This window comes from Moschus berezovskii, chromosome 22, assembly GCF_049115385.1.
Source record: "Moschus berezovskii isolate FMDL1 chromosome 22, NW_MosBer_1.0, whole genome shotgun sequence".
Taxonomy (NCBI): domain Eukaryota; kingdom Metazoa; phylum Chordata; class Mammalia; order Artiodactyla; family Moschidae; genus Moschus; species Moschus berezovskii.
The window spans coordinates 9,911,295-9,924,560 of record NC_142481.1 but is presented as its reverse complement, the minus strand read 5'-3'; positions in this window follow the sequence as shown (position 1 = coordinate 9,924,560).

Below are 13,266 nucleotides of genomic sequence, written 5' to 3'. Positions count from 1 at the left end.
GCCTGGGGCTAGAGACCTGGAGTGCCTGGTCCCTCCCATCACTGTGTGCAGCCAGCTGGATCCCGGGAGAAAAGTCCAAAGGGCCTCAGCCTTCCTTTCTGAGAGGAGTGAGGAGCAGGTAGCCTGACTTCGAGAGCTGTTAGAGTCTGCAGTCCAATATGGGGGCGAGTGTCTGAATGCTGATTCCCAGGCTCTGTGCAAAATCCTGCTAGAGCTGGGAGGGAGTCTGCATTTAGAGGGGGAAGGGTAGGGTGAAGGGGGTACCACCTGTTGTTTTGTTGTTCAGTCACTAAGTCATGTCTGACTCTTTGCAACCCCATGAAGTGTAGCACGCCAGGCTTCCCTGTCTCTCACCGTCACCCGGAGTTTGCTCAGACTCACATCCGTTGAGCTGGTGATGCCATCCAACCATCTCATGCTCTGTCGCCATCTTTTCTTCCAGCCCTCATTCTTTCCCAGCATCAAGGTCTTTTCCAGGGAGTTGGCTCTTCGCATCAGGTGGCCAAAGGATTGGAGCTTCAACTTCAGCATTGGGCTCAAGTAATGCCTGGGCCTGCGAAATCTGACGACTCATTGGAAACCAGTGAATTCCCTGGAGATTCAGTGATTAGGACTCAGCACTTTCACTGCCATAGCCCAGGTTCAACCCCTGGTTGGGGAACTAAGATCCTACAAGCCTCACATGTGTGTGTGCATGCGTGCTCAGTCACTTGGTTGTGTCTGACTCTTTGTAACCCCGTGGACCATAGCCGGCCAGGTTCCTCAGACCGAGAGATTTTTGGGACCAAAATACTGGCATCTGTTGCCATTTCCTTCTCCAGGGGATCTTCCCAACCCAGGGATTAGACCAGCGTCTCCTGCATTGGCAAGTGGACTCTTTATCACTGAGCCATCTGGGAAGCCCCGGGAAGCCCCTGAAATCCTCACAGCATGGCCAAAAAAAGAGAGAAACCAATGGGTCCAAGGCTCTCTTGGTACAGACAAGGACACTGAGCTCCAAAGACCCACAGCTAATTATTGCAAGACCCAGGGGATGAGTTGTAAGCCAAGCCAGCTAAGGCCCAGGGTAGGGGTGATTTATCAGTCCCTGGAAGAGGGAAGGGCCCAATCTATCCAGGACAACGAAGTCTCAAGGCTTTGCAGCCTGAGAAGGACATCAAGATATATTCCATCCATTTTTTTTTTCCAAAGTACGAATGGAAAACAATTTTTGAGGTAAAAATTCACATAAAAACCAACCGTTTTAAAGTGTATGACACAACGGCATTTAGTAACTTCACAATATTGCACAGCCGTCGCCTCTAGGTACTTTCAAATCTTTCTCATCATCTTCCCAAAGGAAACCCCACACCCATCCAGCAGTCACTCTGTGTCCCCTCCCACCGGATCCTGGCAGCCACTAGTCTACTTTCTGTCTCTAAGGATTTGCGTATTCTGGATGTTTTCAGACAAATGGAATCCTACAATATGTGACTGTGATAGTCTGAGTATTTGCATCCCCTCCCCCCCATCCAATTTCATATGTTGAAATCTACCTTGCAGCCCTATTTACAATAGCCAAGACATGGAAGCCACCTAAATATCCATCAACAGAGGAATGGATAAAGAAGATGTGGTATATTTATATAAGAAATATTACTCAGTGACAAAAAAAAGAGAATGAAATCATGCCATTTGCAGCAACATGGATGGACCTAGAAATTATTGTACTAAGTGAAGTCAGATAAAGACAAAGATCATAAGATATCACTACCTGTGGAATCTTAAAAAATAATACAAATGAACTTATATACAAAACAGAAATAGACCCACAGACATAAGGAAAAAAAACAAAACAAAAACTGATGGTTACCAAAGAGGAAGGGGGAAGATTAAATTAGGAGTTTGCGATTAACATAGGTATGCTTGCATGCCCAATCAGTTGTTGTGTCCAACTCTGCAGCCCCACGGACCTCTGTAGCCTGCCAGGCTCCTCTGTCCATGGGATTTTCCAGGCAAGAATACTGGAGTGGGTTGCCATGCCTTCCTTCAGGGGATCTTCCCGACCCAGGGATCAAACCTGCATCTCCTGCACTGCATACGGATTAATTACCACTGACACCACCCGTATATGAGGGAAACCACAGCATGCGCACACACTCACACACACACACACACACATACATAAAATAGATAACCAACAAGGGCCTACTAGACTCAGTATCTTGTAATAACCCATAAAGGAAAAGAAGCTAAAAATATAGATATATATGCATGTAAAGAAAAGAAGTGTAACCCCCAAGATGACGGTGTTAGGAGGTAGGGCCTTTGGGAGATCATTAGGTCATGAGGGTGGTGCCCTAAGGTTGGGATTATTGCCCTTATAAAAGAGGCTCCGGAGAGATGCCTCACCTCTTCTGCCCATGTGAGGAGGATACAATGAGAAGTCTACAACCCAGAAGAGCGCCCTCAGCCAACCACTTACCCTAATCGTGGACTTGCAGCCTCCAGAACTGTGAGAAATACATTAAAAAGAAAAAAAAAATTTTCTTGGCCATGCCACTTAGCTTGTGGGATCTTAGTTCCTGGACCTTGCCAGGAGCTAAGGAAGTTCAAACACATGCCCCTTGCATTGAAAGAGCAGAGTCTTAACCACTGGACTGCCAGGGAAGTCCTGAGAAATGCATTTATGTTATTCATAAGCCACCCCATCTGTGGTTTTTGTTAGAGCAGCAGCCCAAACAAGCTAAAGCAGTAATCTTCTGCATCTGGCCTATTTCACAGGGCCATCCATCCAATATTTTGATTTAACCATAAAAACTAACATTTATTGAACTCTTAACTAGATCCCTGGAGAAATATCAATAACCTCAGATATGCAGGTGACACCACCCTTATGGCAGAAAGTGAAGAGGATAAAAAGCCTCTTGATGAAAGTGAAAAAGGAGAGTGAAAAACTTGGCTTAAGCTCAACATTCAGAAAACTAAGATCATGGCATCTGGTCCCATCACTTCATGGGAAATAGATGGGCAAACAGTGGAAACAGTGTAGGACTTTATTTTTTTTTTGGCTCCAAAATTACTGCAGATGCTGATTGCAGCCATGAAATTAAAAGATGCTTACTTCTTGGAAGGAAAGTTATGACCGACCTAGATAGCACATTAAAAAGCAGAGACATTACTTTGCCAACAAAGGTCCATCTAGTCAAGGCTGTGGTTTTTCCAGTGGTCATGTATGGATGTGAGAGTTGGACTGTGAAGAAAGCTGAGCACCAAAGCATTGATGCTTTTGAACTGTGGTGTTGGAGAAGACTCTTGCGAGTCCCTTGAACTGCAAGGCGATCCAACCAGTCCATCCTAAAGGAGACCAGTCCTGGGTGTTCATTGAAAGGACTGATACTGAGGCTGAAACTCCAACACTTTGGCCACCTCACGCAAAGAGCTGACCCATTGGAAAAGACCCTGATTCTGGGAAGGATTGGGGGCAGGAGGAGAAGGGGACGACAGAGGATGAGATGTTGGATGGCATCACCAACTCGATGCACGTGAGTTTGGGTAAGCTCCAGGAGCTGGTGATGGACAAGGAGGCATGGCATGCTGCAGTTCCTGAGGTCGCAGAGAGCCAGACACGACTGAGCGACTGAACTGAACTGAAGTGACTAGATCCCAAGTACTACCCTGAGGACTGTACATGTGTTAATCTACCTGAGGCTCAAATAAGCAGGTGTGGTGGGGGGTCCTATTATTGTCTTCATTTTATAGTTCAATAAACAAGAGTACAGAGAAGTATGGTGTGCTCCAGGTTACGGGGTCGAAAAGAGCTGGACATGACTGAGCAACAGAAAAACAACAGAGAAGTCGTATGGTTGGGAAGTGGTAGAGTCAGGCTTTTTTTCCTCTTTGTATTTTTATTCTTTTTTTTTTTTTTAGCATCGTCAGCCTCATTATTTTTGTACTGTGGTAAAAGATACATAATGTGACAGTGACCCTGTCAACCATTTTCAAGTGTCCGGTTCAGTGGCCTTGAGCACATTCCCAGTGTTGTGTAACCATCACCCCTACCTAGTTCTGAATATTTTTCATCACCCTAGGATTTGAACCCCGGTTTTCTACCTCCAGAACCCAAGCAGCTCTTCCTACCCTGCCTCCCAGTTGAAGAATTTATTTATTTTTCTCAAAACATGTATTTATTTCTTTATTTGGCTGTGCTGGGTCTCAGTTGGGGCTTCCCAGTTGGCGCTAGTGGTGAAGAACCCGCCTGACAATGCAGGAGATATAAGAGACTTGAGTTCGATCCCTGGGTCAGGAAGATCCCCTGGAGGAGGGCTCGGCAACCCACTCCAGTATTCCTGTCTGGAGAATCCCCATGGACAGAGGAGCTTGGCCGGCTCCAGTTCATAGTAAAGAGTCGGACACGACTGAAGCGACTAAGCACACACGCATCTGGGCTCTTTAGTTGCAGCATTCGAGATCTAGCTCCCTGATGAGGGATTGAACCCAGGCCCCCTGCGTTGGTAATGTGAAGTCTTAGCCCCTAGATCACCAGGGAAGACCCCTCAGTTGAAGAATTTAGCATGGGGGCAAGAATTTGTCTTCTCCTTGGAGTTCACCCTGCAGGATGTTATGAACCTATCAGGTTATCCACCACGCCCAGTCAGGATCTGGGTTTACAAACACCAGTTCTGGGCTGTTTTCTCTGCCTAGAACCTTCTTTTCCATCTCTAACTCTTTGCCTCCTCTGACCATGAGGGAGTTTCTAAAGGCATGCATGCATGCTCTTGTGTCCGACTCTTTTGCGACCCCATGGACTGTAGCCCGCCAGGCTCATGTTCATGGGATTCTCCAGGCAAGAATACTGGAGTGGGCTCCCATACCCTCTTCCAGGGAACTTCCTGACCCAGAGATCGAATCCACTTTTCCTGCATCTCCCTCATTGCAAGTGGATTCTCTACCTGCTCAGCCACCTTTCTGAAGGCAGGGGTGCCAAAGGGTCCCGATGTTGAAGAGAACAGAACTGACAGGCCAAGACTGGCTTCATGGGATCATCCAAACTCCTGAAACCAGCTATGCCTGAAACCAGTCGACTCGATTTCATTACTCAGATGAGCTGATCAATTCCCGATTTTGCAGAAGACAGTTACCCTGGGGTTTTCAGCCTCTTGAAACAAAAAGGGACATAATTGGGACTTCCCTGGCAGTACAGTGGTTAGGACTTTGAGCTTCCACTGCAGGGGGCATAAGTTCAATCCCTGGTTGGGGAAGTAAGATTTCACATGCTGTGCAGTGTGGCCAAAACTAAAATAAATGATTTTTTTTTTAAGGGATAGAAAGGATGGAGTGGGAGTTAGCCAGGTGATTAAGATGCTGGGAAGTTCCCAGGGAAGGGACAGGCATGAACAAACAAGAGTGGGTGGGAACATGGCCCATTTCGGGGGACAGACAGCAGATGATCAAGGTGACTGCAATGTGGAATTTACAAGGGGTCACAGTAGGGTCATGGTGCCACCCTCCACTTGCAGAAAGAAAAGGACAAGGCCTGCTGATGAGGGGCCTAGACCTTGGGAAAAACCGAAAGGCTTTGTCCTAGGAGCAGCAGTAGTCATTTAAGGATTTAAACAGCAGAGTGACACAATCAAATCTGCGTCCTTAGAAGAAGCCTCTGCACTCTGACCCATTTGCTGGAGGCTATGGATATTGGTACAGCCTCCATGGAGATGTATTAGGCAAGAGGGATTCACATTAGAAGGTCCCATGGCCTCTGACACAGCAGTTCCTCAAGGAGTTGATTCTACAGTTATAGGCACACATGTGGGAAATCAACACTGTTTGTGTCCATAAGAGACTGGATGCTAGTCAAACAACCATCAGGAAGGGGGCAGCAAACTACGCCATGGCCCATCTGTGCATTGGAGTACTACGCACCTTTACAAAAGAATGAGCCACATCTCTATGCATTAGGTTGGTGGGCTGGTAAATGTTTAACTGCCAGGTTTCTGGGGGAAGAAACAGTCTTAACATGTAGCATTTGCCAGTGTCTGTGGCACTAGTTAAAGAACCTGTCTGCCAAGGCAGGAGACATAAGAGGAGTGGGTTTGATCCTTGGGTCAGGAAGATACCCTGGAGGAGGGCACGGCAACCCACTCCATTTTTCTTGCCCAGAGAATCCCCATGGACAGAAGAGCCTGGCGGGCTACAGTCCATTGGGTTCCAGAGTCAGACATGACTGAACCATCACAGCTGATTTTAAGCTACCAACGTGGCCTCACTGAAAGCAGAACTTGGAAGAGCTCCTCAATAGCTCACCGTGATGTGAGATTTTCATACCCTTTAGAGCAAAGACAGCAGTAAGATGTAGTATAACAACTGTTGTTGTTCAGTTGCTCGGTTGTGTCCGACTCTTTGCGATCCCATGGTCAGCAGCATGCCAGGCTTCCCCGTCCTTCACCATCTGCTATAGCTTGCTCAAACTCACGTCCATTGAGTCAGTGATGCCATCCAACCAATTCATCCTCTGTCATCCCCTTCTCCTCCTGCCTCAATCTTTCTCGGCATCAGGGTCTTTTCTAATGAGCTGGCTCTTTGCATCAGGTGGCCAAAGTACTAGAGCTTCAGCTCCATCATCAGTCCTTCCAATGAATATTCAGGATTGATTTTCTTTAGGAAAACAGTTAAGAAGCGATAAATTGTGACTACGTATCGTTGTGCATAATAGAATTTATTGAGTTGTTTAGTCATTAAGTCGTGTTTGACTCTTTGCCACCCCATGGACTGTAGCCTGCCTTTCTCCTCTGTCCAGTGGATTTCCCAGGCAATGTACAAATTTATTGAGTTGTAAGTTTTTATAATTTAAGTTTTAGTAAAAGCTATCCTTAATCACAGGCTTGCACAATTCCCGGAAGTTTAGCAATCAGCCCTCAGAAACTGTTACAAGTTGGCACCCACACACCACGGCACAGTTCCAAGATGAAACAGCAAAGTCAATTTATGGACAAAGCTCTGCAGGACTGTATCTCACCCCCTACATATGCACACGCCCTCCTCGTTACTTCTCCTTTCCAGGATGGATCTGGAACACTTCAAGCTCACACCTACCTCAGGGCCTTTGCACTTGCTGTTCCCCTGCTCTCCCTCACTTAACCCACATGACTCGCTTCCTCACCTCCTCCAGGCCTTTACTCAAATGCCACCTTTATTGAGGCTTTCTCTGACCACCCTGTTAAAAAAAAAGAAACCTTCCAGCCTCCTCAACACTCCATCTTCTTTGTTTGCCTTATGTTTTAGCAACAGCACTGACTGTGCCATCCGACCTACTATGTAATGTTAAAATGTATTAATACCTGCCAGGGCTTCCCTGGTGATCCAATGGTTAAGACTCCACACTTCTAATGAAGGGGGCGTGGCTTTGATCCCTGGTCTGGGAATTAAGATCACACACGCAGTGCTAAGACCCCACATGACCCTGCAGCCAAAAAAAAAAGTGCTTGTCATTTTATTCATTGACTGTCTGTCTCCCCCATTAGAATATTAGCTCCTTGAAAGCAGGGGGTTCTGTCTGTTTTCTTCTCTGCTTTAACTCCAGTGCCTAGAAGAGTGCCTGGCAGAGAGGGTGCTCAGTAAATATTTATTGAATAAATGAGTATACACTTAGGTTAAAAAATGAAGCATAGACTATTTACAATGGCCAAGACATGGAAGCCACCTAAGTATCCATCAACAGATAAATGGGTAAAGAAGATGCTGTACATAGACAGAATAGAATACTACTCAGCCATGAAAAAGAATGAAGTAATGCTCTCTGCAGCAACATGGACAGACCTAGAGGTCATCACGCGAAGCGAAGTAAGTCAGACAGAGAAAGACAAATATCATATGATATCACTTACATGTGGAATCTAAAAAGTAATCACACAGATGGGGAATTCCCTGTGGTCCACTGGACACAAGTTAGCAACCGAACAACAATGACAACCAGTGGGCAGGACTCAGTGGTTTCACTGCTGAGGTCTTGGTCGGATCCCTGCTTGGGGAACTGAGATCCCACAAGCCTCACTGTGGCCAAAAAATAAAAACAGATTAACTTATTTAAAAAGCAGAGTCAAACACAGAAAAGAAATTTATGGGGTCGCAGAGAGTCGGACACGACTGAGCGACTGAACTGAACTGAACTGAACTGAAAGGGGAAAGTGGGGAGGGATGAATTAGGAGTTTGGGATTAACAGGTACAAGCTACCATATATAACATAGATAAACAAGGACCTACTGTATACAGCACAGGGAACTCTGTTCAGTCTCTCGTAATAACCTATAACCTGGGCAAACTCTGGGAGATGGTGAAGGATAGGGAAGCCTGGCGTGCTGCAGTCCACGGGGTCGTGCGGAGTCAGACACGATTTGGCAACCGAACAATAACAGCGATGATCACCTAAAATGAAAAACAACCTGAAAATACACACACACATATATATCTAAATCACTTTGTTGTATACCAGAAACTAACACAACGTTGTAAATCAACTCTAGGTCAGTTTTTAAAAAATGAATTAAAAAAATGTTTTTAAATAAGCTGCAGAATCGTGTAAATAACCTGAATAATATTCCCCTAGCTATACTTACATATGACAGACAGTCTCTGGGAGAAAATCCAAGAGACTGCCGGCCGCAGAGCCTCGCAGGAAGCACTCCGGGGTAATGGAGACGAGAAAGGTTTCGCTGTGTCCCTTGTGTACCTTTGGAAATCTGTGCCATGTGCCTTTAATTACCTATTAATATTTTTTTTCAAGTGTTCTATTAAAAGCACTGCCACAGGCTGCCGTGGGGAGCTGGGACACCGAGGAGTGAGAGCCCGAGCCAGGAGTAGGCCAGGGCAGTGACCTGGGGAGGGCCGGATGCGGCTGCCAAGTATTCATGGCCTGTTCCAGAAGGTCCGACTGTGGAATGTCCTCCATGAAGCCCTTAGAAGGCTCTGGGAGGCCAGGCCTGTCCCTCAAGCCTGGGGTTTTTGCAAGCCAGACAGGCGGGTCTCCCAAAAAAAGGCAGCTCTGCCTCTACATAAAAAGATCCCCGTAAGAGTCCACTTTCCCCAGCCGGTCAGGTCAGGGTATAAAAGCTCCTCTCTCTTGCTCTCCCCCTGCCTTCCCACTCATCCTCCAACCTCCTCCTCTCTCTTTCTGCTCCCTGCTCCTCTACCCGCCGCCTCCTCCCGCTTCCCTGCTTCCCTCGTCTGGAGCCTCCCTCCAGCCACACACCACCTCCCCAGCGCCTCTGAAACACCAACTGTGTCTCCAAAGGCTCCATGCCTTTGTCGCTTCTGTTCCCTCTGACTGGAACTCCTTTCCCCTGCCTCTTCCCTGGACCCTGGTTTAGCCCGGAGGTCTTAGCTTCCTTCCTTCACGTCACAGAGATTTACCAGGCATCAAGCGTTTGTCAGGCGCCCTGCCAGGGGTCGGAGAGCAAGCGCTAAGGAGAGGCCACATCCTAGCTGGGAAGGGCAGGAAACAAAGGAGTCAGTAGGAACTAGAAACAAGAGAATTCTTTAAAAGAACTAAAAACTGCAAGAGTAAGTGGTCTGCAGTTTGAATGGAGAAGTTCACTTGGTGAAGAACTGGGAAGAGAGAATCAGGAGGAGGGAACAGCAAGTGTGATGGCTCAGAGGATGGGAATGAGCTCAGAGAGTTGTGGAATCAGAGAGAAGGCCAGTGTGGCTAGATTCGAGGGAATGAGGGAAAGTATCATCAGAGGCAACTGGAAAGGTAGGTTTCCATGAGGGATGTCAGAGACTCTGTAAGGAGCTGGGTGTCCCCTCCTCCAGGAAGCCCTCCTTGACTGCATCAGGTTCCCTCACCCTAATCCTGTTCACTGTAAGTTGTAGTTCCCTGGTCACAGACCTGTCTCCCTCTCTGCCCTGTGAAGTCAGAGCCAGTCACAACTGTATCTCCAGCACTACGCAGCACAAGCCTGAGTACACAGCAAGTGCTCAGTAAATGCCCTGGTCATCACCAGGAAGGCCTGCCTTCTCTGCCTCCTGGCCTCCCTTCTGCTTACGCCTCTTCCTGACCCAGCCCAGCCTCTTTCATCCCATCCTCAAAGGATCCTCTAGGGAGGATCCCCAGCCTCTTTCGTCTTATCCTCAAAGGCCCATGTGGGGAGGATTCCCAGTTCCAGCCACCTCTGATGGGCTGCAGGCCCAAGATGAAGGCTCTGAAGTGGTCAGATCAAACATCTCTAGAGCTGGCCTTGGGCTGGGCCAGCGTGGGGGAGGGTCAGAGGAGATGCAGCTTCCCAGGCAGGAGTGTTCCAGAATGGAGAATGGGGGAGTTGAGGAGGAGGGAGCACGTGGAGCCAGCCAAGGAGCCCATTTGTTTCCCCATGGTCATAAACACATAACTTCCAGTTGCCGACTCATTTCATGCCAGGTGCTGGGCTAATTTTTAAAATATTGTCATTTATTAATTTAAATGGATAAGATCTGGTCGGGGTGCTGAATTCAGAAGACTCGAAAGGCCTGTTGGGGGGGCTTCCCTGGGGGCTCAGGGGTAAAGAATCTGCCTGACAATGCAAGAGACAAGGGTTCGATCCCTGGTTCCGGGAGGATCCCACATGCCTTGAAGCAACTAAGCCCATGTGCCACGACTACTGAGACTGTGCTCTGGAGCCCAGGAGCTGCAACTGCCGAAGACTGTGATCCCTAGGGCTCGTGCTCCACCACAAGAGAGGCCACCGCAATGAGAAGCCCATACACCGCAACTAGAGAGTAGCCCCTACCTGCTGCAACTAGAGAAGCCTGAGCACAGCAACAGAGACACAGTGCAGCCAAAAACTAAAATTAATTAATCAATTAAAAATGTTAAAGTCTAGGAAGCAAACCAACTGACATCAAAAAATGAAGGGATGAACAAAACACAGTATGTCTACACAATGGAATATTATTAAGCTGCCATCTTTAAGTGCCACCATTATGCTGGCATGAATGACCAGGATGAAGTTCTCGAGGACATCAGCAAGGCCAAAATAAGAAGCAGATGCCAAGTTCTTGTTAGGCTATGTTCCAAAGTAATTTTCCAGCTTTTAATAGTGATGATGAAACGTGATTACATTGGCAAATTTGAAAACATTGATGATAACAGAGCAGGGTGAGTGGTTGTGAACCTCACAAGCCCGTCCCGTTAGTTTAGTTTCATTGTTCTGATGACCACAGCTGGCATCACGGACCAAGAGGAAGCGAGACAAAAGCACATGGGAGGGACAGCCCTCAGATTCTTTTTTCTAGAGCTATAACACAACATACAGATAAAATACCTCAATGGAAAAAAAATGGAGTGAAATTCTGACACATGTTACAACACAGACGAGCCTTGAAAATCTTATGCTAAACGGAACAAGCCAAACACAAAAGAACAAATATTGTACTGGTTCACTTACACGAAGTACCCAGAATAGGTACTTTCACAGAGAAAGGAGAATAAAGGTTACCAGGAGCTAGGAGGAGGGAGTGGGGAGTTATTGCTTAATGGGTACAGGGTGTCTATTGGGGATGATGAAAAAGCTGTGGAAATGGATAGTGGTGATGGTAGCATTACATTATGAACATGCTTAATGATACCAAATTGTACATGCTATAATGGTAATTTAAAAAAAATGAAGTATGATTGATTTTGTGCATAACCTTACTAGCATGCAAAATGAATGCAGTTGTTCAGTAGTTCAAACATTATTTGGCACTATCCTTTGGGATTGGAATGAAAACTGACCTTTTCCAGTCTGTGGCCACTGCTGAGTTTTCCAAACTTGCTGACATATTGAGTGCAGTGCTTTGACAGCATCATCTTTTAGGATTTAAAAATAGCTCAGCTGGTTTTCCCAGTAGTCATGTATGGATATAAGAGTTGGACTACAAAGAAAGCTGAACACCAAAGAATTGATGCTTTTGAACTGTGGTGCTGAAGAAGACTCTTGAGAGTCCCTTGGACTACAAGGAGATCAAACCAGTCAATCCTAAAGGAAATCAATCCTGAATATTCATTAGAAGGACTGATGCTGAAGCTGAAGCTCCAGCTCCAATACTTTGGCCACCTGATGCAAAGAGCCAACTCATCAGAAAAGCCCCTGATGCTGAGAAAGATTGAAGGCAAAAGGAAAAGAGAGCAGCAGAGGATGAGATGGTTACATAGCATCACTGACTCAATGTACATGAATTTGAGTAAACTCCAGGAGATAGTGAAGGATAGGGAAGCCTGGTGTACTGCAGTCCATTGGATTGTAAAGAGTCGGACAAGACTTAATAAACAACAACAAATGATTGACTTACAGTATTGTGTTAGTTTCAGGTGTGCCACAAAGTGACTCAGATATACATATAGATTTTTTTCCGATTCTTTTCCTTTATAGGTTATTAAAGATATTGAACATGGTTTCGCCTGTGTTACTCAGCAAATTCTTGTTGTTATCTATTTTACATCAAGTAGTGTGTATCTATTAATCCCAAATTCCTAATTTTCTCCTTTGGTAACCAAAATTTAGTTTTCTATGTGAGTCTGTTTGTTTCATAAATAAGTTCACTTGTAATCATTTTTAGATTCCATGTGGAAGTGACATATTTGTCACTGTCTGACATATTTGTCATATTTCTCTGTCTGACTTACTTCACTTAGTATGATAATCTCTAGGTCCATCCATGTTGCTGCAGATGGCATTATTCATTCTTTTTAATGGCTCAGTAGTATTCCATTCTACACACACATATATATTTCTATATAAACCACATTTTCTTTATCCATTCATCTGCTTATGTGTCCTGGCTATTGTAAACAGTGCTGCTATGAACACTGGTGTGCATGCACCTTTTCAAATTAGAGTTTTCGTTTTTCCAGATATATGCCTAAGAATGCGGTTACTGGATCAAATGGTAACTCTATTTTTAGAACCTCCATACTGTTTTCCATAGTGGCTGCATCGGCTTACATTTCTACCAACAGTATAGGATGATTCTCTTTTTTCCACACCTTGTCCAGCATAAAATGGTAAATTTTTATTTTATGTATTTTTAACAACAATTTTTAAAAAAATATTTAAAGGTACTGGAAAAGCCAGTGGCCTAGGGAATCTAAGAGTTGCTGGATAACATGAGCGCCCCCTAGAGGTTCATGGTCCTGAAGTAAGAGTAGACCCACTAAGATGCTAATCAGGGACAACCCACCATAGCGGGAGAGTTGCTGGGTGTGTGTTGGGGGGGTGGTCTTCTCCTTGAGACTGATGAGTCAGGGGAACCAAGGGTTGAGGGCAGTTGAGAGA